The 22,291-nt window shown below is 39.5% G+C and overlaps 1 protein-coding gene across 6 annotated transcripts in view; it reads left to right on the top strand.

The window, feature by feature from the left end:
* KCNC1 (potassium voltage-gated channel subfamily C member 1) overlaps nt 1-22,291 on the top strand; it is a 125,264-nt gene that overhangs the window by 1,749 nt on the left and 101,224 nt on the right. The window lies entirely within an intron of this gene.

Genomic DNA, 22,291 nt, shown 5'->3' with positions numbered 1-22,291 from the left:
TTCAGGTAAAGGGACACTGTGTTTGACAGGTTTCTTGCCTGCTACTGAAGGACAACTCCTCCCCTCCTGGTGCCTGCGGTTGTTTTGGAAAGGGAATGCACACTGGTGCAGTTCACAGCATAGGTGTGGATAAAAATGGTCTGTAACAGTCATCCGACTCCTTTAAGTAGGCATCTCCTCATGCTATGAGGGTAATTACATTAATTAGGGCCCAGTTCTGCTCCTGAAATCAAAAGTACTGAAAAGATTTAGTTCAGGAACAGCAGCAGGATTAACTCCCAAGACAGTCAATTTGATAACTAGGGAAACAGATGGAGCATAGTGCCTTCATAAAGAAATTGGTTGGCATAGGCTTTACTCTTAAATGTAGCTTTGTTACAGCTTAATTGCTGCCAGCCCTCAGTAGGGATGAGTGGTGCTTTGCTGGGGGAGGGTGGTCAGTGTTCCTGAGAAGGATCAAAGGAGTGAGATCAGATTAGGGAGAAAATTGGATGGATGGAGGAAAGAGAAGTGGAAATGCAGGGAGCAGGGAGAGGGGAGCTGGCCATGTATGAATGGGTGGTGGAATAGCAGCTGCCAGAGACTTTGGGTCTGAGCAGAGACCTCCAGCAGGGAGACACCAGGTCTGCAAACAATGAATGGGGAAAGCTGGAGCAGAGCCTGGAGTTATAGCTTTCTGCATTTCTAAAGCTTCTTGTTTGAATACTGTTTGGAGACTTCCTCCCTGAACAAAGGAGTTCATATTTTAAATGAATTCCTTTAAACAGCATGGGGGATAAAGGAATAATAAAATATTTACCACAAGATGAGAAGATGATGCTGTTGTATTGTTGCTTTCAAATCCCTGATTTCTTCCAAGGGAACATGGAAAGGGAAAGGCAAGGCTGGAGGGTATCCTGCAAAATGCTTGGTTTCCATTAATCAAGCCCAGTGTTAGCCGGCGATCTGAATAGCAGATCTCTCTGGTACCCAGGAATCTGTTGGTAAAACACATTTCAAGTGAAAGTAATGTGCTTGTTCAAGATTTTGGGAAATGGTTCAAAAGCCAAATGGATAATGTTGTCTCAGTGAAAAGAATACAGAGGTTAAAACACCCTTTTGCTTGAAGGCATTATGATATTTTAGGTGAAGGACAAAAATTTATAACCAATATTAAGAGTCTTTGTGATGCACGGGCAGGAATTCTGTGAGAATGTGAATTCTCTAAGGGTATTTTCATTTAGGAATAGGTGTTTTATAAAGTGATTTGGGTTTGTTGGTGGGTTTTTTTTTTTTTTGGAGTGGATGATTTATTTACAATCACTTGTGCATACCTGTTAGAATTCAACTCCTGATTTATCTCTAACTTGTTCTTTCCTTAAAGGATTGTTAAAACTAGATAAATATGAGTACACTGAATATTTTGTGGGTTAAATATGATTCTTTAACTTGTATCTATGGAGACGTAGGCCACATGCATTAATATTTTGCATGAAGGAAGATGGCTTTCCTCATCAGCACATGCACACACTGTCCATTAAGAAGACATTATAAGACACTTAACATTTCCTAATAAAAGCAATATGTTATGGTTATGGATGTAAAAAGAAATGGGAGTTTGGTTTATTCTCCTGTAACCTAACAAAGACATTGCAAAAAGACCTCAAGCTCACAATAGCCAATTTATAGTAAAATAACTGATAACATGATGAAGCAGTGAATGGTATATTAAGGCAATCATTGGTAGAGTAAGGCAATAAATCCGCTGTTACCCCACTTGTAATTACGTATGCTACTTTCAGTTACAAACTGCAATTCAGTTGTGCAAAAATCTAAATTCACATTGCCATTTTGTCAAAAAAATCACAAAATTTTCTCTTTCTAAATGGAGCTGGGACCCGTACTAAGGGCGGCTATTATACATGTTTGATGTTTACATATGGCACTACAATGCATGTCAAAATAACATGTCAATGTAAGCATCAGTTTACATAACCATCATAGTGTTACACTTGGGCAAGTAAAAGGAATACAGTCTCTGAATATTAAGATTAAATGAAAATCTGCATATCTGTATAAAGCAAGATTCTCTGGACTGTGTCTGGTACGCTAGATCAGTGAATGTTTAGGAACTGTCTATGAAAAGCTCAGCATTTACTCAAATCCAGCCATTCTTAGAGGATCTTGATGGACACTGCTTGCAAATACAAGTACATTTGACTGTTTTGCTTCACCTGCACCTGACTCATACTAAATTACTTCTGATCTCACTGTAGACAGCCAGGGAAGACTGGAAGTGCACTTGTGTATGTCAGGCAAAATCAGCTAACTCTGCAAATTTTGTTTATTTCTTAACTTACTTGGATTAAGCAAAGCTCCCAGTCACTAATCATTTGTCTTTAGGTGCAACACAGTCAACAGTTGCTTGTTAAAACAATAGTGGCTGATTTTAATTAATTTCTACTTTTCTGCACTCTAATTTCTTAAATAATGTAGCTAAAAAGAAGAAACACTTCAAAAGTTGCATCATCTTCTATATCTGTAATAAGAAAAGATAGCTTGTTTCAAATGACTGATTGCCTTAGACACCTCTCCTAGTAAGATAAACGGGTATTACACTTCTCCTTAACTTAAAGAATCCACATTTGCATATAGAGGCAAAGTCTGGTAACTGGAGGTCTGAACAGAGTAACAGACAAGGTGGTGGAAAAGATCCAGGGATTCAGGAGGATTGTCAAAAGCATCTGTCCAGACAGCTAAATGTCACTGCACACACCTGAACTGGTGAGATGTTTCTTTGAAGCTCATTGGAACTGTCTTTTTTGCATCATCAGACAACTTTGTAGATTTATTTTTCGTAAGTAGGCACAAAGGGGGAAATAGAGTCACCCAGAAAGCTACAGAGGTACACTAAAGCAGAAGAGAGTTACACTGTAGTAGAGATCCTGCCCTCTGTACTTACTAGACTTCATAGGTCCCTCAGTACACAAACGTGTGAAAAATATTTTCTTGGCATCCTTTCTCCTTTATATTTATGTCTGGTCATGCTGTTCTTCCACTAGTAAAGCTCCCACTGACTTCCTGAGGAGTTTGGCCTGCAGGTATCTAGCATATTTATTCCCCTTCCTCCTCCTCCTCCTCCTCCACAGCAGGATAAGGTTGTGTTTGTGTTAATTCACATTCCTTGGGTTACTCAGTGTTTGGGAACGAGGAGCTTTCAGCTGAGATTCTGCGCTACTGCTCACATTCAAATTGGACAGTTAAGCTTTATTAATGAACCCTCAGGACCCTTTTGTAGTCCTTCCAAATAAACATTCTTAGTGTTTTTAAATAAAAGCCTGGTGGGGGTCCTATGGAAAGTCCTCAACAGCTTGACTTGTAATCCTGGAATATGCTGTACCACTTTGATCTTTAAGAGGAAAAGCAAAACTCTCACTCACCCTTCCCTCATGTTTTCCTTTCACATCCTGCAGAAGAATCTGGTTTCCTCAGTGGGTGACTTTTGAAGGACGAGTTTCTGACACTAAGAACGAGACAGGGAAAAGGATAGTGGTAAAGATAAGAAAAAGGTATTCCCCCAGGGATTTCTTCCATCTTTCTTTTATATGTTCAAGAGCATTTCAGCCTTGCTGTGTTCATTTAAACTGATTTTTCCCTATATAAAGTACAACTCACAAGTATAAAAAGGCTTACGGGATCCTAGTTCCTGAATAACCATACTGTCTTGAGGATTAGAGGCTGGGGCAATTCTGCTTGTTCCTTACCCCTGACCAGCATGGCTTAGCTCAGGAATTGAGGCAGGTATCAGGGAGTGGGAACAGATGCTCCTCATCCTTAACAAGAGGAGCTTATTCCACAGATGTGTGATGCAGGACACGCTTGGCACAGGAGCACTTCACGGAGAGTGGTCTGGGAACTGCCACCAAGCATGAGCAGACAGGGAGAGAGGGGACAAGACCTGCCCCACTCACTTTCTTCCACCCTCCTCAGGGATAGCTTCAAAGCACCCTGGTGGAGCTGCTCTCCCACCTTGAGCCTTTCTGGAAGGTCTCTCCTGCAGAGGCATATCTAATCCTGCACAGAAGCTGGCTGCAGGAATTCTCACCATATACTTTGACAATTAACGAGACAGCCTAATTTTAACTGTACGCTGCATTATAGCTCTGGAAAAATGAGAATCTTTCCACATCAAATGAGGTTTCCCTTGCACTTGTAGTATAATGGAATTACAGACATCTATTAACTACCATTCTATCATCCATTATTAATACAGTTCCTAAAATTCCATTTTATTCCTATTTTCTCCCATCAAGGAACATGTTACTGCAAATCCTTATATAACCCATTAGTGAACATGGTAGTCTTCTCTGCATCCTGACCAAAGAAACCTTGGCAATGCCAGTTAGAAAGTGCTCACTGCTCACACCAAGTCCCACATGCAGTCCCTATCAGATTGGTTAGGGTGGGAGCAGGTACGCAAGTAACTCCTGGGAATTGTCTGTCCGACTTCAGAAGTAATACGTTTTTAAACTACTACACACACACAAAATTAAAAATATCAGAACAGCCGTGCAGAATCATGACTTCACCAGTTTGAGCTGTTCAGAAGCACACAGGAAGATATGATGCTGCCCAGAAAATCTTACAATCTCTTTGAAGTCACGATCTCACAGGGAGATGAGAGAGATGATGTTACCCACCTGACAAATCCATGGCTGCCTAGTACAGACTTAACAGTTTTGATTCAAGGACATTTTTTTAAAATCTATTTGCCTATTTCCAATTTTATTTCTATTATTCCAAAGCCTTAAAAAAGAACAGCATCTGTTGCCATTTTAATTTAATTTTTTTTTAATCTCACTTAATTTTAATGTTTCTAGGTTACAAAATTTACTTGATTTAGCCAAGGCTGTGATTGTATGGATCATACCATCATATGCATACACATATATATGCCTTCCTATTGCTGCCACCTCCTACGATGCTGAGTGGGATTTCCATATGAGGAAGGACTTCAAAATTAAACCACCCCAAAATATTTCTGCAAAAGTAACCGTGGTGCCACTGAAATCAATGTGAATTTAGTGGCTGGGTTCAGAAAAAATGTTTGGTCCCTTCTCTCTTTAATCCATCCCTATGTGCCTTCAGTTATTTTCTTTGCCCTTCTCCTGACATTTGCTATTTTGGTTTTGGTTAGGGCAAAAAAAGGCAACAAAATCCTGGTATTCTCTGTTGGTCTATCAAGAGACAAAGGATAAAAAGATCTGTGGATCAATTATAATGTTTCTATTTTAGAACTGCTCACAAAAATGGGATATATTAGACTATACCTAGGAAAACCATTTTTCCATCTTCTTCTTCCCTTCTGCTGTGCGGTCTACTGTTTGACGGTATTTGTCTTTCTTATTTGTAAAAATACGTGACTGATCTGTGTATATTTATGGTAGTACTTTAGTAAAGTCTATACATACTGCCTTTCTCTTAACATAAGGAGAGATGTTAACAAATCAGCAACAGAGGGCCCAGCCTTACTGTTATGGAAGCTCAGTGCCAAAATTACCACCAACTTCAAGGATAGAAATGAATTTTCCTGCAGTATGGTTCAGGATAACAAATTAATTGCTGTGTACTGCTTTTTTTAATAGACACGGTGCATATTTCCATTCCAAAGCACTGAAGTGCAATAGATCTTAGCAATTTATTAGGAGCATACATACTCAAATACATGTTTTCATAATCCTTTAAAGACATGAGCATCTCCAGCACACTGCATCAAAACATAGAGCTCTAATACTAACAAAGCTCATCATGATCTTATTGGCATTTTTTACTGCAAAGGACTATAGAATACATCCCCCTTTAAACCACATGACTTCAATTAATGTTCAACTAAATCATATCCAAGTGCTGTGTTTCGTAATAAAAAGGGCAAGCAGGGGTATTCAGATTGGAAAATTGGGCCCTAATTGATAATCAAGTGAGTAAGTCTTTCTCATGCAAATATAGATGGCAAAACTGAGTTTTCATTTTGTATAAGCTTGATTTTATGAAATTTCAGTGCATTCTTGGAGTATAAGACTAATAGAAAAGCCATTTTGAGTTCTTTGCAATTGTCTTACAATTAGCTTCTCAGTTACTATATGCTGAATTTGATCTGAGGAAAGAACAATTTAGAAGGCTGGCTTGGCTTTCTCTGCTGAATATTGAATTACATAAATATGTGATTCACTCCAAATGGTACACAGAAGCAGTAGGATCGGATGAAATCAGAGAAATATATGAATCCATGGAGAGCCACCTCCTCCCCCTGGAATATAAACCAAATGCTGTCATTTCTAGAATAATTTTTACATCTCTCTCCTGTGCTCACTAAGTAACCAGATTTTGCTATCTTCACTCCTACTCCTGTAGTGATAGCTTACTCCAGGAATATCCCTGCTTCCCTCAGGCTGAGAACAAGGTACCACCCAACACGGGTAAGGGTGAAAAGACCAGGCCCTAACTGATTTTAATTTCTTTCTGATAAGATTTATAAAATGTTACAGAAGTGCTAATAAATCATGCAGTAAAAATTATGAATAAATCGCGGGCCAAGGCTTTTTGCAGTGATTGCTTATGATGTAAGACCCTTTAATGACAGTAAGTTAAAATTGCATTGTAATGGCCTTTTGTAAATGCAATAAATCTCGGGTTTCAGTGCACTCAGACAGCCAGTGATGTGTGTGCTGCACATGAGCTACCAACACAGGCACACACTGCTGGCACACACTTACGTAATTATGTTGATACTTCAGGAGCAGCAGTAAATCTCAGCACTGCTAGATTTACTTCGAAAAATCTTGGGTCAGGACCACTGAGGTGTTGTGACTACGAGAAATAGGTTAAAATATCATACTGGCTTTTTACTTGAAAACCTGGAAGAGAATGTCCCTTTTAAGAAGCAATAAAATGGATTATTTGGCTTTAAATAGCAAAGGCAAAACCTATTGTTACCGAGTCTTACAATTTTTAGAGGCAAATCCAAGTTAAAACATACATTTTCATCTGCACAACCAAAACAAATTGATCATCTTTTCTGAATTTCCTTGATCGTCTACCCATTCACAGAAAAATTAAATGTACACAGAGATACATCAACAGTTACTTAACAACTACTTGTTTCAACTGCAGCAGAGTTCCTATTGCTGCCCAGTTTGCCCTCAAAAAAACATATTCTTAAATACAGAAAGATCTGGTCAGCTCGGGTTGCTTATCATTTAACATACGTAAGAAATTTAGCTGCAGATTTCCCTTGAAAATTCATTCCAATACCCCTGTTCTGTTTTTCAGTTTGGGCTTCTTGCAGTCTTCATTACACCGGATCAATTGACACGTATAGATGGTGGGGACCAGTTTTGTGATTTATCCAGTTATTAATTAAATTAAAACCTTCAGGCAGAATGCTTCAGGCTTGATAACAGACTTCAAAACACAACGAACAGGAAGAAATCTCTAAAATGCTGAGCACCTACAACCTCAAGCAGAAGGGAGGTCACGTCCTAGAGCAAAAAAGGACACAGGCAAGAAGCTAACAGACCTTCATTAAAATCCCACCCCACCTTGTAGAGCCACAATCCCAACTATTGCTGATTTTAGTGGGATCCAACCAGAGACCCATGCAGATCTATTTCAGGTAAAATTTTTCAGGACAAGGACAATTGTGTAATTGCCACAACACGCAATGCAAAAGGGCTTGCCTTCACAGCAGCCTTTGATCTCTACTCTAAAAACACCACAACATGATCTCAGCCACATTGTGCTATTCCCGTTTCCCTTTTTAGCATGGATCTCCCCTTCGCTTCTAGTGTGGAGTTCTGCAAGAAATCTAGTGACAGTACGTCTTAGCACTTCTCGGGAATGTGTCCCGCATAATGCAGAGCTGATTTTAACTCAGGGTTTTTCAGTAAAGCACTTGTAAGGACAAACCAGGAACAACCTGACTGTGCTGTGATAGCTCAACCAGTACCTGGACTGAGGCAATTCCTGTGGGGTGGTGTTTAGTTTTCTGGTTTTGGGGCAGTAGCAGATCAGTTTAGGTCAGAATTTTGCTTAAGCGATATTGAAATTTAGTGTTCTGTTGTTTAGTATTCAGTTGATGGGAGTTCACTGTCTATCTTACCAAGAAGTCCCTGAGGTGCTAGTGATTTTATTAAAACACCTAATGTAAATTTCAAAACTGTATAGATTACTTAAAATGTTAGTTATGTCTAAACAGCAGGAAATCAATAGTGCAAAAGTGCATTCACTGTTCTAAAGAAAGCATCTTTTGGAGAACCTGCTCTGCTAAGCAAAGCTCAGTTTTCACTGTGTCAGTGGCATGGACTACAGGCAAATAAAAAGTGTGAACTTCAGTAAAAATTCTATAGCATCTTCAACTCCAAATCACGAATTTATCTTCATGCACATAGTACCAGCAGCTGTAAGAACTCCTAAAGCTGTGCATTTACTGTTTTCGAAGGATATCCTGGTTAAGACAGCAGGGTAAGCCTTGGTTCTTACTAGGTGTTTTTGAACATTCATTCAGAACATTCCCACATCCTCAGATGTGTACACAGACCTACATGGTGGAAATTTACTAGAAAGCAAAAAAAAAAAAAAAAAACAAAACACCCTAAAAAAGCCCTCAAACCTGAGATTTGGACAAATGATTGCAAGCAACTGAATTAATGCAGTTTATAGAGTGAGCATTTGTTAGAAGATCTGACCTAACTCCTACTCACTTCCCTATGTTAGCTCTGAAGAATCCTCTCAGGAGGAGCACCTGCAGCATGCCAATAGTGCAAAGGCAGGTCACACACCTATAGCTCAGCAAATGATCATTTGCAGTGTCACAAGCACACAAACACCACGTTTTATTAGCTCAGTACGACACATCATTTGGGTATGCTTCAGCCCCTTTCATTTTCTATGAATTTTGCTGTGTGTGAAATCATACAAGATGTTTAATCTTAGTATGTCATCTTCAAAATAGAAAAACAAAATTTCTCAGGTTACTTGTTTTGCATTTTCTCCTCTCTCCCTTACTATATGTTTATTACAGTAGCTAGCACAATAGAGTTATAATTTCTGTGACACCTCTAAATGCTTGTACTATAAAAACAGCAAGTTGACAGCATCTAAGGGAAGGCTTTACGCTATACTCAGATGTAGTGTTTTCCAAACCAACCTGGACTGCAGCAGAAGGTCACCCAAGGCTGTGATCCTTCCAAAGATGCAGTAAGTGCTTGAGCTGTGGTGGCCAGTGCAAGGACAGCAAGGCTTCTCCATCACCACCTTCTCCATCACTCCTGCCTCAAGGAAATCTAGCAGTCACTTCCTACATCTTCGCTTCTGAGGGCAGACGCATGAAAGGGTGTCACCATGTGAGCTCAAATTTAGAATTCCCAAAACACTAACCCTGCAGTTGTAATTTTTTAAAATGCATATTAAAATTTCCCAGTGCCTACAGTGTTGTCTCTGCCTGTACCCAAAACTGCCTTAGTACTGTTGGCAACTACCTTATATCAATGCCTTCTTGATGCCCATAATTTTCTAATAGGAAAAGTCCTTTAAATGTACTTGCCAAATACGTACTGAATATAAGCTGTTTTCAGAAACATACTCAGATAAAACCAGGAAATATTTGTAGTGTCAAAACAGTTCCCTGGATGCAATAATCTAGTGGTTACTGGTTTTTGCTTAGAATGTGAAATTTCAAACTTAATATTCTCCTCCAACTGCACAATTTCAAATTTTCATCTGTCTCTGCTCAGGAGCCCTCCCCACTTCACAAAGCTGCATAATCCAGGCAGTTAGTGAAGTTGATCCAATTTGCACAGCATGAAGAGTTCACAAACCAATATCCTGGGATGATGGCAAAGCAGCATTTCCCAATAATGTGGAAGTAAGAGGCTGTTCCTCTGTGGTAATTCTGGGCTACTGAATTCAGCAAGACCAATAGCAGAAAACAGATGTATGTAGTGGCATTATCAGAGATGGTCTAACGTTGGCATATGACAAGACTGGTCTTTTATTTTCAGTCACCTGTTGGAAGCCAGTTCCTGTTAGGAAATAACCATATGCTGTCCTCATGCGTTGGACTCCAGGGTGAGCCATGCACAATAATTTAGGGATCTCTATGCAGCCCCTATGGAGAAGAAACGGGCAAAATGCACAGAAAAGTAGGAGGTGACATGCAGAGTAGATGATATGCAGAATTAGAGAGGACTTTTTCACCCCAGAGTCTGAGCAGTTCTGCCATGCTGCAAAGAAAGCTCCAAAGTCAGTGTGAAGACACATCACATAATTTGTTTTGAAAAGACCTACATTTCCCAGGGCTATCAATCTGTCACCTTTCAGTCGTGCCATGGAAATACAAGCATTCTTAAAATCTCTGAAGGCTGCCTTTTCATCAATATTTTAACATAAACATTATTTTATTTTAAATGGAGATTGATCACTTACACTTGATTACTTTTTAATAAAAATGCGTTATCACCATTAAAGGAAAGTGATCTCAATTAAACTATTGCCAGGATAAATTTAACTTGGAAAAGCACTTGAACAGGTCTTTGCTAGATCAGAGCCTTTTACAGCACATATGCTTTAGTTCTGGTTTTAATAACCAACACAGAAGTGATCAATGGACATTCTGGCTACTACATTCACTGCCTTCATGATACACTTAAAACTAGTCTAAAATCTTACTGGAAACTGTGAAGGGTATATTGTTAAATATCCCTCTCTGCTGTAACTTACCTTATATAGGAAGACCTGCCAGGGGCGCTAATGAAGCGGAGACAGTTTTGCAGTTTTACCATCTGTTATCAAATCTACTCCTGCTGTAACAGAAGCACAATTGTATTAGAAATTAGAAGTGACAAACATTGAAAAAAATATTTTCTTTAATTGTTTAAATAGCTTTGCTGCATAGTCGAAAGAACAAAATGTTTGGACAGTTAATAAAACATCTCAGGACTGCTTTAATTAAAATACAGGAGACAGCAAAAGAATAGTGATAGAGTTGAACATAACCACAACACAACAGAGAGGTATAAATAAGAAATCACGTTATTCAACAGCCTTCAGGTTTAGACTTCAATTCAGGATAACACACCTTATTTTTATATCCTACAGAAAAAAAAAAAAAGTCAACAAAAAAGGTCATTTGAAATGTGAATGTCGTTGAAAAATTTTAAAATGCTCCATCTACACTAGCTAATATGTGCTTAAGAGCTGCATCCTCCTAACCCTTTTTCCATCCTAAGTAAGGACCTTCGGGGTAAAAACTCCAAAGAACTCTACAGTTTAGCTTCACTTATGTGCACTGGACTAAAAATGAAAACTTAATATTTATGTGAATCGTTGTCAGTGTCAAGTGAGATGAAGCTTATAAAAATAGATCCAAATCAGGGGATGAGTTTTAAGACTCAGTGGGTAAATGCCTCTTTACGTACGGTATTATTTATAGATATTTTTTAAACTGTTCTGTCATCTTGTCTCTTAAATTATTAGAAAGTAAGAAAGAAGGAACTACGGCAAATGTAGATGAAAGAGAAATCTTACTGGGAACTGTGGCAGGAATATGAGCAAAACCCAGGAAGTTTAAAGCTGTGCTCCTAGGCCCCTTGCTTTCTATAGGTTCTGAATGAAAACAATTCCAGCCTATTTTGCAATTAAATATGTACTTTTTAAAACTTACTATGCTGTTCAAATAGGAAGAATTATGTTTTCAAGACTCCCTGTTTGGCATCCAAAAGACTTGCTACCACATCTGAAAACAAGCTAATCACAAGCCGGTTTCAGGCATTGGGCTGAGTCTTGTGTCCGTGGTCTCGCGAAGCCTTTGGCATCCTACGTTAATCAAAGTCCCCTCTAGATATAAGTGTCAAGCTCACCATGGCCACAACAGAAATTTCAGCATTGGATCCCAGTTTTCATAGCTTCTCAGAAGTCAGTGACAACTGCAGATGGTCCCTAAGTTGATCCCTAAAGGTTCTAAGCATTAAAAACTAAAAATGTCATTGTGGTAGCTTTATGCATCTATTTATCATCATCTGATAAGGAGACTGCCAGTACTAATATTGCCCTGCATCAACAAGGTTCTGTGAGTCTCAACCATTTATAAAGATACTTTAAAATGCTTCTACAAAAAGGACAGACTATAAGGAAAATATGATTAGAATTTGAAGCAAGTATTCAATATTGAAGGGCAAAATCCCCAAGAAAATTAGGATGAAGGTCACCTTGTACGAAAGTGCAAAGGAAGGGGGCACATCCACAAGGCTTCTGCTGAGTTCTTGCAAACAGGAGAATGTTATGTTTCACATGTAGGAATCTGGGGAGGTCATACTTACCTTCATTCTGCTAGCAGGTGGAGAACTCTCCTTTGAAGCAATTGGAGCTATTTCTTCCTTTATACAGACACATTACACAACCTCTATCAGACAGGAAATAAAACTGGGTAAAGCAGGGAGCTACTCTCTCCCCTGGCTCTACGTGGTTATGGAATACTGCACAGGGGGAATATGTATCCATAGGCTTTTGCTTTGACCATTCAGGTCTCATTTTTTTTAAGCAGCAAGGTGAAGAGGTTTTTGTACTCTCTTCATCCAGGTAGGATTTCAACATAGCTGTTTGTCTGCTGAGAACAACACACAGAGCTGCTCTTTGATTTGAAGGCATTTCTTGCAAATATCAGCTTTTCCTGCTCTTGACTTCAATAGTGAGATCTAATTCAGACCAGTGAGAAATTACATCTAATATTTTTGTTCTAATTGTCCTAAATCTATTTTAGAAGTGAGATGTACGTGTTTACAGGCACAAGAATTGCAGTAAATTTAAGCAGAGGTCATAGATGTGAATGTTATGAATAATTGCCTTTTTTTTAATTGCCACAAGGATATCTGAGGATATTGTTCATCCCAGTAGTCAACCAGGTTTTATTTAGCAATATCCGTCTAACAGATGCAATTTCCACTTATGATAACTGTGGGCACTTCATTAATTTTAGTAACTGCAAAACTTATAGTAGAAATACTTTTCTGTGACATCCCTTGTTCCTCACTTTGACAACTGCAGAAAATAAAAAATAAAAAATAAAAGAGAGATTTCTGATATGAGCTTGTATGTCTGTCCAGATACAGCAGTAGTTTAGTCTAAAGAGCTGCAATGTACACAGATGGCAAAAGGCTCACAAATACATCCAAAAATTATGTGTGAAAACTACATTCACAAGTCTTGCAGTGTGTTTATTGAGAGACCAGAAACTGTATTTTGACAGGAATATCAATAAGGACTTGGATTCAAATGAAAAAAAGTATTTTCCATTTACTACCTACACTGCATAGGGTACTAGCTGTAATCAAGAAAAATTTCAGGATGGCATGAAGCTCTCAAGCTGCATAATTCCCAATAACACTCGGTGGAGTCCTGTTCTTAAAATGCCCACAAGCCACAAAAGTGCTTTTAAGCCAACTCAGTAGCCCAAATTACAAATTCTAGTTAACAGAATTGACCACAGGCTTGCAGCTTAGGGTAAAATACATTCTTTTTTTTAAAATACATCTGCCTTCATCAAAATGCTTAGGGGTCATTCATGGTTTTCAATCCCCCATTATGCTGTAGCAATGACTTTCTTTTTTTCCAAACACACAGAAAGACATGAGCCACAGGTCACCGTGCTTGTCACCAGCCCCTCTAACATTCATTGCACGAGGTTATTTGTGTTTCCAGTTCAGCTATTTGTGAGTTGCAAGGATGGGAAAACATCCATGACTTGATCTTTTTGGAGGTTTGCATTTTTGGAAGTTTTGCAGATGCCGTTTAGGAAACCCTCTCACAATACACAGACTTTTTGGCTAAGAAAGAATATTGTATGTATTCCAGTTTCAGATCTAGGGCTGGACAAATAAATGTACATACACTTTGGCAACGAAGTATTTTTCCTCCCATTTCTCCCTCTCCTCTCAAATAACATTTATTCAAAGCTTTTCCCTTTTCTCCATAAAAAAATTCCCAAAGTTTCCCCTCTCTCCTCAGTATGAGTTTCTTTTTCTCCCCTCACACTGACTTAATAAAAAAGTAAAAATGAAAAAAAGAACAAAGCAGCAAAATTTAAGAGGGAATGACCAGGAGATAAAAAGGAAATAACTTTCTGCACAATATTTTGCTAAAATCTTTAGGTAAGAAAAAAGCCATGATTGTTTGAAGTCTGAAGGACAAATAACAAACCTTGTTGAATGTTTTCAAGGAAGAAAAGGATCTCCTTTTCTTTCCAAATTGTTTTTATAATTTCTGTTGAGTTATTTACAAGTACACATCCATCTTCTTGCAGTCCTTTAGCTCGACTGAGGTGAGGAGTTTTTGTTTGGGTAGTTTTAAATTAGTTGGGAACATAAACAGCTTTCCATGTAGGTCAGACAAAAATATCTCCAAATAATTCTCAACCTGGGACTGTGTTTTTTTAGCCTTTTCTGGACATAAAAAATACTCTCCCTTTTAGAAGCATCAACATCTTCTTGTCCTTCTGGTAGTTCCTCTTTCACCCAGAGGCTGTGGCACCAGTTCTGGATTTTAAACAGCATTTTAATTGTTGCTGAATAGCTGCTCTCCTGCTCACAGAGCATGGATGCCATGCAGTGGAGGAACTGCAGTCACCATCAGACGTGAGAAGGACACTTCTGAAGTGGAACTGCAGAAAACAGTGGTTGCAATGTAAGCAGTGAGAAGGAAAATGCCTGGAGGAGGATATATCTCCTAGAAATAGGAGATGGAAGGAGTCTTCAGAACTAGAAAAACAAATCACTGTAGGGAGAGGGAAGTCTCACCCCTCAATGCTCACTGGACACTGAGGGACAAATAGAGTTAGGATCCTGAAAAGGGAACACAGGATGACGAGGCAGCAGCTTGCTAGTAGAGAAAGACAGCCAAGAGTTTGAGATCTCAGATTGTGGCCACTTACAGCAAATCCTTTTTCAGCAAGGTGAGAACACCCTAGTCAGAATAATTCAAATGAGTTAGCAATATGCAGTACCTTCTGCACGTGCTGCAAGCAAGAAAGCAGCCCTCACAAGAGCTCAGGAGGAAGGAGGATTGCAGTGAGAGATTTTGTGGTCAAAAGAGCAGATTTTGCTATTGCAAGTTTGCCAAAGAATAAAAAAAAGGATTAGGCTCCACGTGAAGAGCTTCATGTATTGTCACCAGTGCTAATTCTGGAGAAGCCTTTGCTATAAGGACACGTGAGGATTTTGGACAGCGTGTTCTGATGCACTCATTTTCTTCTGTGAAGGTCGGACACCTTGATGGCTGGCACAAGAGCTGGGCAGGACAAAAAAAGAGAGAGAAAGAGGCCAACTTCATCTCCTTAAGAGCTCTAGAGTGGATATTTCAGCATTCCAATCTAGTCAAACTAACTTCTCCAATCAGGTGTCCTGCACAAGAATTATGTCCTTCACCACACACACAGACTCTTTTCAGCTGTGATCCAAGACTAAATGGGGTTTCAGGAGAAAACAACTAGCTTAAATATATAGGGCACTTGTGGAAGTGAGAGCACGCCACAGGCACTTGCTCTGTCAGACTAAAAGATGCTGTGCTGGTTTCAGCAGTGGTCCTCATATAGGAATTATTCTGGGGGTAATCCTCATTCACCTCTTTGCCCTTGTTTGATCTCATTAATTTAAAAAGAAAAAGGTCTAGAACAAATGAACAATCTTTAATTGAGAGTATTTGCTGTCTAATGAAATGCTGTGGCTTGTTAATGTATTCTGTTCACTGAGGACTCCAATATGAAAATATGTGTAAGATTCAGTGACAGATACAGTGATGGAGCTGAGGCAACAAGGAGATAAGGTAGCAAACAAAAGTGTTACAATCTTACGTGGGAAGCCCAGAAATGCACCAGCTCTTGATACAACTTCAAATGAGGCTTCTGGCAAGCCACAACTTCTAGGTAACGATTTACATCTATAATCAGGATAATAGAACATTATTTATCTACCTCTTCTGGGTATTGTGGAGACTAACAGTTGCACTGTTGTTAATTTGGAGATAAATTGGAGACACTAGATGAATTTTCACTATCATGTTTGCTCCAGGCAGGTGAAGTGAGGACACCTTGACACAGAAGGAACTAAAGTTTTCTCAAAATAAATCAGAGAGATCAGAAGGCAATTTTATCTTTGCTTCATTCTGATTATTCAGCATTTCTCAATAAGATTGACAGGAAATGAGAAAACAAAGCTTTCATGGACCAGGGAGGTAAAATCTAGTAACATTTAACACTGCATCTATAAAACAAAAGTTTAAAATCCACAAAATTATTTCTGCTGTTTCAGATGAAAAGTTAAAGCAAGATGCACCCAGCAGATTGTACCTAACAGACTATTGACAGATCTAATAAATAACTTTTAATTATATAATGACAAAATTTAAACGTATATCTCCTCATATAGGCATTTTAAAACAAAAACATATAAACACTAACATGCTTAACCAGACCCCACATTTTAACTGGCCCTGGTTTGTAGCAATCCTATAAAGCCAGAAAATAGTTTAAGTGAATTAACCCCTTGTCTCCATAAACTGTGTATTCTGACTAGAGGTTTTGAATGGAAGGAGCAAGTTATACATCAGCCCTGAAGTGCAACAGAATGAACCTTTGATTTTTATCTTGGCTGTTGTCAGAAAACACATCGCCTTCCCAGAGCAGGTAGACTAAGTATGAGCTGAGAGCTGTGTCTAGCAAAGTGGGTCTCTTCCAAGAGACCAACACCCTTCGGAATAAGATGCCAGAGCAGATGCTGTGTGTGCTGAAGCCTGACATACGCTGTGGCTCCCTGAGCAATCCCAGCAAGGCTCAAAGCAGAGCGCGAGCACTCACCTTTTTCTCAGCTGGGCTGCCTCTGTCTCCAGGATCATTGTTACATTACAAGACCTCTGACACAAAGGCATCAGGCAGATATTGAAGATGGGCTAATCACTTCCCAGGGATTCCCATTCAGCCAGAAGTGGCAGAGATACTGTTACAGATCAGGGGAGAGGCAGAGAAGTCAGGAGAGACTGACACGGCAGAATGACACTGAGACCTCTTCTGGCAGTATGCTGGGACAAGAAGTAGCCCAGTTACTCCTCTGGAGACTCAGGGAGCAAGGCAGATGATAAACAGTTGCACATCTGCTTTGCAGATGCCAATGTCTCTGAAAATGCCCTTTGATTGGAATGCAGACCAGAGAGTGTATTGCAGATATGTGAGCAGCACAAGCCTCTCCACTCTAATAATCTGGTAATTCTTGCTGTAGGTGAGCAGAAAATGGCTGGATGCCTTAGGCATTGCTCAGGGGCCATTGTCTTCCTCAAAAATATGTATGCCTTTTGAAGGATTAATTCTACCTCATATTTACCATGGATTTATTCCTTATGGCACACAGGGACGGCCTGAAATCGCTGATGTCACTACCTGATTCAAGGAATCAAAAGTGTCAAATTTGACCTCCCTGTTCATTTTTTTCTTGAGTAATTCCTGAAGGAACCAGGAATTACTCCTTTTCCAAATGGAATAACAATAGAAAGCTGCTGAAATTTTAACCAAAAAAAACCCCAAAAAACCCACCAAAACCAAAACCACAAACCAACAAAACCATCTCTTTCTTCCTCAGTGTTCACTGATTATAATTACATGAAGTTAATGAAAACTCAAAGCAAAACCAAAATAAAAAGGTCAAAAAGCAATTATATTAGAAATATGCTTCCCAGACAATTGCTTGCTTTTCAGGCTTTAGCTGTGTGGCGATTTCAGTACTTATGCAACCACCATAGAATTTTCTAGGTCTGAGTTTTACTTGAGAATCAGAAACTTCTCACCAACCAACCCCTTCGGGTCCAAGCCCAAGAACTTTTTTGTCGTGCGGGTGGGGTTGGGGGAAAAGGAATGAGCTTCCTTCACACCCTCAGCCCCCTCAGATGCCACCACTGCATCACAGAAGAAACTATCACGCACCTTCCTGCTTACTGCAGATCGAGTCGAGGACACTTGGAGTCATCCGGGAGACACTGCCTCACAGCACACAGCCCTTGCAGGGAGAAATCCTCTGGGGAAATCAGTTTATGGCAGATTTCATATCGTGCCAGGTTAACAGCATATGTATCCCTGTCCTTTTAGCACAGGTTGGAAGGAACAGTATTTGCTAAGGCTACACAGCCAAAAAGCATACTTTAAAAATACACGCTGTAGTCAGATGTCTGCTTGTAACATTTATGACTTGGCAGATTGACTCGCACATCAGGCATACATTTGATGGTTAATTCAGAGCCCTAATGCAGTAGAGCAGTCTTCTACCTGGCTGGTGTCTATCCTTTTCAAAAGGCAAAGGAGTGCATAAATTATGTTTAAAAAGAGGTAGGCATTTTCTACCCACAGAGTGGAGTCACTGTAGGTGGATTATTATCCAGGAATACCAAAGAGGCAAGAAGTCTGTGATTTAACCCATTCTTTGTAGTCTCCTTGCCTGCTAGTGTTGGTACTGCCAACAGTCTGAAATTATCCACATGATACAATTTTTCAGGAGGTTCTGCAGCACAGCAGCTGCATTTCACACAGTCAGCAGGAGTTAAAGCCCTAAAGAAAGGATTTTTTTGTTCTGAAATAATACCTGCTAAGACCTGCAGTAGCATCCAGTTGTCTCTGCTGATGTTGGCAACTGTGAGGTTGTTCCAGTTTACTCCCTCACCAGGCCCTGCACTACGAATGTAATGTCTTAGCAGAACAGGATGAACTCTAAACCACCTTACAGATGACCAGCAAGATTTCGAAACCTATTTCTTCTGCAGTATCTTTACTACTGGGAAAACAAAAAGCAATAGTTTTCACAGTGTAAACTGAGACATTTCTACGTCAGGATACAGGCATGACCTTTATCTAGCACAAATAAGGCATAGAGATGTTCAGCTGAACACAGCCACCTGCACTTACTCCAGCTGAGAACCTGGTCTTCAACACTCAGCTTAAAGAAAGAATTGTGAATTGTGATGAAGAAAAATAATCAGCATTGGGGCTGAGCAGCCCTAAATTCCAGTGATTTGTCTACAAACTGCTGACAGTGAGCATCTTCAGAAATAGGACCTATAAGAATAGCCAAAAAAGAGGAGGATTTTTAAATGTATGAGATGAGTTTCAGATTATCATAGGTATCCCTGCTCTATTTCAACATTTCATATTTATGCAAAGAGAATAATATTCTCCTTGTCCATAACAATTTTCAGAAATTCAAAATACTGTACAAAAATGACTTAATCCTTTCAGTATACCTAGTGAGATATGCAAGTATTCTTTCAATTTTCTCACAAGATGTGTGATCTGTGGCACACAAAGATCCCGTTTATTTATTCAATTAATCAGAAGAAATAATTAACAAAAATGAGAAAGAAGTCTTGCCTCCCCCTGCCTAAACATTTTTTTCACCAGACTCATCATTGTCAATAGGTCTAAACAGGTCAAAAGCAATAATACTAAATCCAGGAGTATCTCTGCTGTATGTAGTTCCAGTGGATGCTGCTCTAAATCCTGTGATTCTCCCTGAGGTGGGTAGCAAAGGCTCAGTATTTTCTGGGCAGATGGGCATCTGTTACATCACCTCACTCTTTTCCCATGCATACCCATCTTTGTTCTCTAGCAAGCATGCAAATATCTCAGACTCACCAAGTGCCACTAAGGTGCAGGCAGGGATGTGGACTTGTCCCCATCCCCTCCTGACCACACACAGGGAGGAGGCCTAGAGCTGCTGGCATGTGCAACCTCCAAGAGAAAGACACCAGGCAAGGTGAGCCAGAGCCACATCTTGAGAGAAGACAGGGGAGATATTTGCAATGAAAAGAAAAGCTGTGCCATGTTAGTCAACAGAGCTGTTTGTGCCTGAGAGCGCAAATGAGAGAGGAATCCTGCAAGAGGGAAGGGGAGTGTGGAAACACTTCTCTCCTCAACAGCAACATCGCACCTGCCCTTCCCACCTTCCTCCTCACCATCCCCTGCAGATGCTCCCCTCAGTGGCTTGACCATACTTGCAAGGTGCTCAGTTTAAAACTATTGCCAGTAGACTGAAATTCATATTTCTGTTCTGCACCACAGGGGCACTGGACAGAATTTCCATCATAGTCAGACATCTTCTACCCTGTAACAAAGAATACTAAAACGTACCAGAACTCCTTCACCTTCTTTCAGCAGCCTGTGCATGGGATTGCCCAATGGTCCAGTTTCAAATCCCAAACATGCAGGATCCCTTTACACTCCTGTGTTTGCTTACAGCAATACTTCAGTTAATTAGTTGAGCTCAGCCATCATACTGGGAGCATTGAAGTTCAGGCTCCTTGCTAAACAGAAATCTGGGCAAGGAGCCTGAACTTTCTGACTACCTTAAACTCCTGAAGCAAGTCTCTTAGATAAAGCATTGCTCAGCTCTTCTCTTGGAAGTCTTGAGTAGTTGTTGTATTTTGTTTGATAGTTGACCCTGGTACTTGCTGGTATATAGCTGAGCTGGAATTCTTATCTGTGATCTTGTCAGGGCTGAAACTTTCAGTTTGCAACTATAGTCACTTTCCACCACAAAAAAAAAAAAAAAAAAAAAAAAAAAAAAAAAAAAGTGACAATAAAGAAAAAAATAATTTTGTTTTCCCGATCTTTTGTAACACAAATTGCAGGGAATGATTTTAAGGTAACAGATAAATTAAGAACACCATTGGCATAAAACTAAATGCTGTTTTAAGACTGCCAAATGGTGCAGCTCAGGAATAGATATAGAGATTTCCAAAAATAACATTTCTACCATGAAAAATTCCCACAAAATTCCCACAAAAATCCCTAAAATTATTTTGAAAGCCTACTACTGCCTTTATTAATTTATTGTCATGAGTGTTACTTATTGTTTTCTTGGAGGAACAGTCAGAGGCCCCATTACAGAACAAAGCCATGCTGTGATAGCTCATTTAAGTACGGAGACTGAGATAGTTTTCAATGATAATTAGTATGAGCAAAATAAGCTAAATTTATATAGGCACATACATCCACATACATATTTAAACTCTGAGAACTATTTCCTTCTTTACTACAAATGTGGAGCCTAGCTGGAGACTAGGGAAAAAAAAAATCTTTTTAGATTAGAAAATAGAGGAGCTCTTCCTCAGTATTAATCTCTGGGACCCTAAGTCATTACATTTTTAAATTTAGAAAAGTCACTGTGATTGTTTAATGAGTTCTCATATCTTCTTAATCCCTCAAAATAAGAACTGATAACAGCCTACTTGTTTCTACAGGTGTGACTTATGAATAATTAAATAATCCCTACACACTTGTGAATATTACCAAAGGATTCATAAAATAGTTTCTAACATACTCCAGAGACATCAGCAACAAGGCCTTTGACCTCCTGTATCAGAGCCCAGCAGTCAATCCAGCTGTCCCTTTGCATATTCCTAAGGTTGTGCCCCTCCGTGAGAAAAGGATAACACCAGCGAAAGCAGGAATTTAAATGCTGTCTCTCAGTATCTTTAGCTTTTTCTCAGCAGAATATTTTCCTATCATAAGAAGACAGAAACTAAGGCATTATGTTAACACCCATGCATCCAATTTTAAATCCCATGCTACTCCAACATATTAAAATCAGTTTTCCCAGGGAGAAGGATAGTTTCCCCAAGGATGGCTGTCATCTTGGGCCTCACCAGTTTCCAGATCTCTTAGCTGACCTTTTTGTTTTTTACCAATAGTGTAATTATTAGTTTTTAAAGTCATCTTTGGTCAAAGTCCAGCCCATGAAAAAACAGATTGAGAAGCTACAGATTTAAGAAGCTGAACCAGACAGAGTTAGAGCTTGCTAAGGCATCTGATGAATTGAGGCACGTGCTGCAATGTAGCAGACTATTTGTACAGGAGAATTAGATGCCACGTTGCTCATGTAGTGCCCAGAGATGCTGGGACTTCCTCAGGCGACTGACTTTACACAACCCTCATTCATGCATCCTCTGTTAAGGGAAGTGAGCGAGGAAGCACAGCACAGTAAGGTTTTATCTGACTGGAGCAGGACACATTGGCAACCGCAATAGTGGGAGATCCAGCACAGCACCCTGGATGTTATCCATCTAATTTCAGTTTCTAATCTCTCTAGACACTTATAATCTGACACTCAGTGGTGTGCTCCATCTTAGCTGATAGTGAAATCATTTAATACAAGTGGGTAGTGAGGTAGGTGACAAGCTGATTGACGGCAGTATCTTCATTTAAAGCTATATAACATCACCAGACAGGGGT

Source organism: Corvus moneduloides, chromosome 6, assembly GCF_009650955.1.
Source record: "Corvus moneduloides isolate bCorMon1 chromosome 6, bCorMon1.pri, whole genome shotgun sequence".
NCBI lineage: Eukaryota > Metazoa > Chordata > Aves > Passeriformes > Corvidae > Corvus > Corvus moneduloides.
Note: the sequence above shows the minus strand (reverse complement) of the source record. Positions and strands in the feature narration are given on the sequence as shown.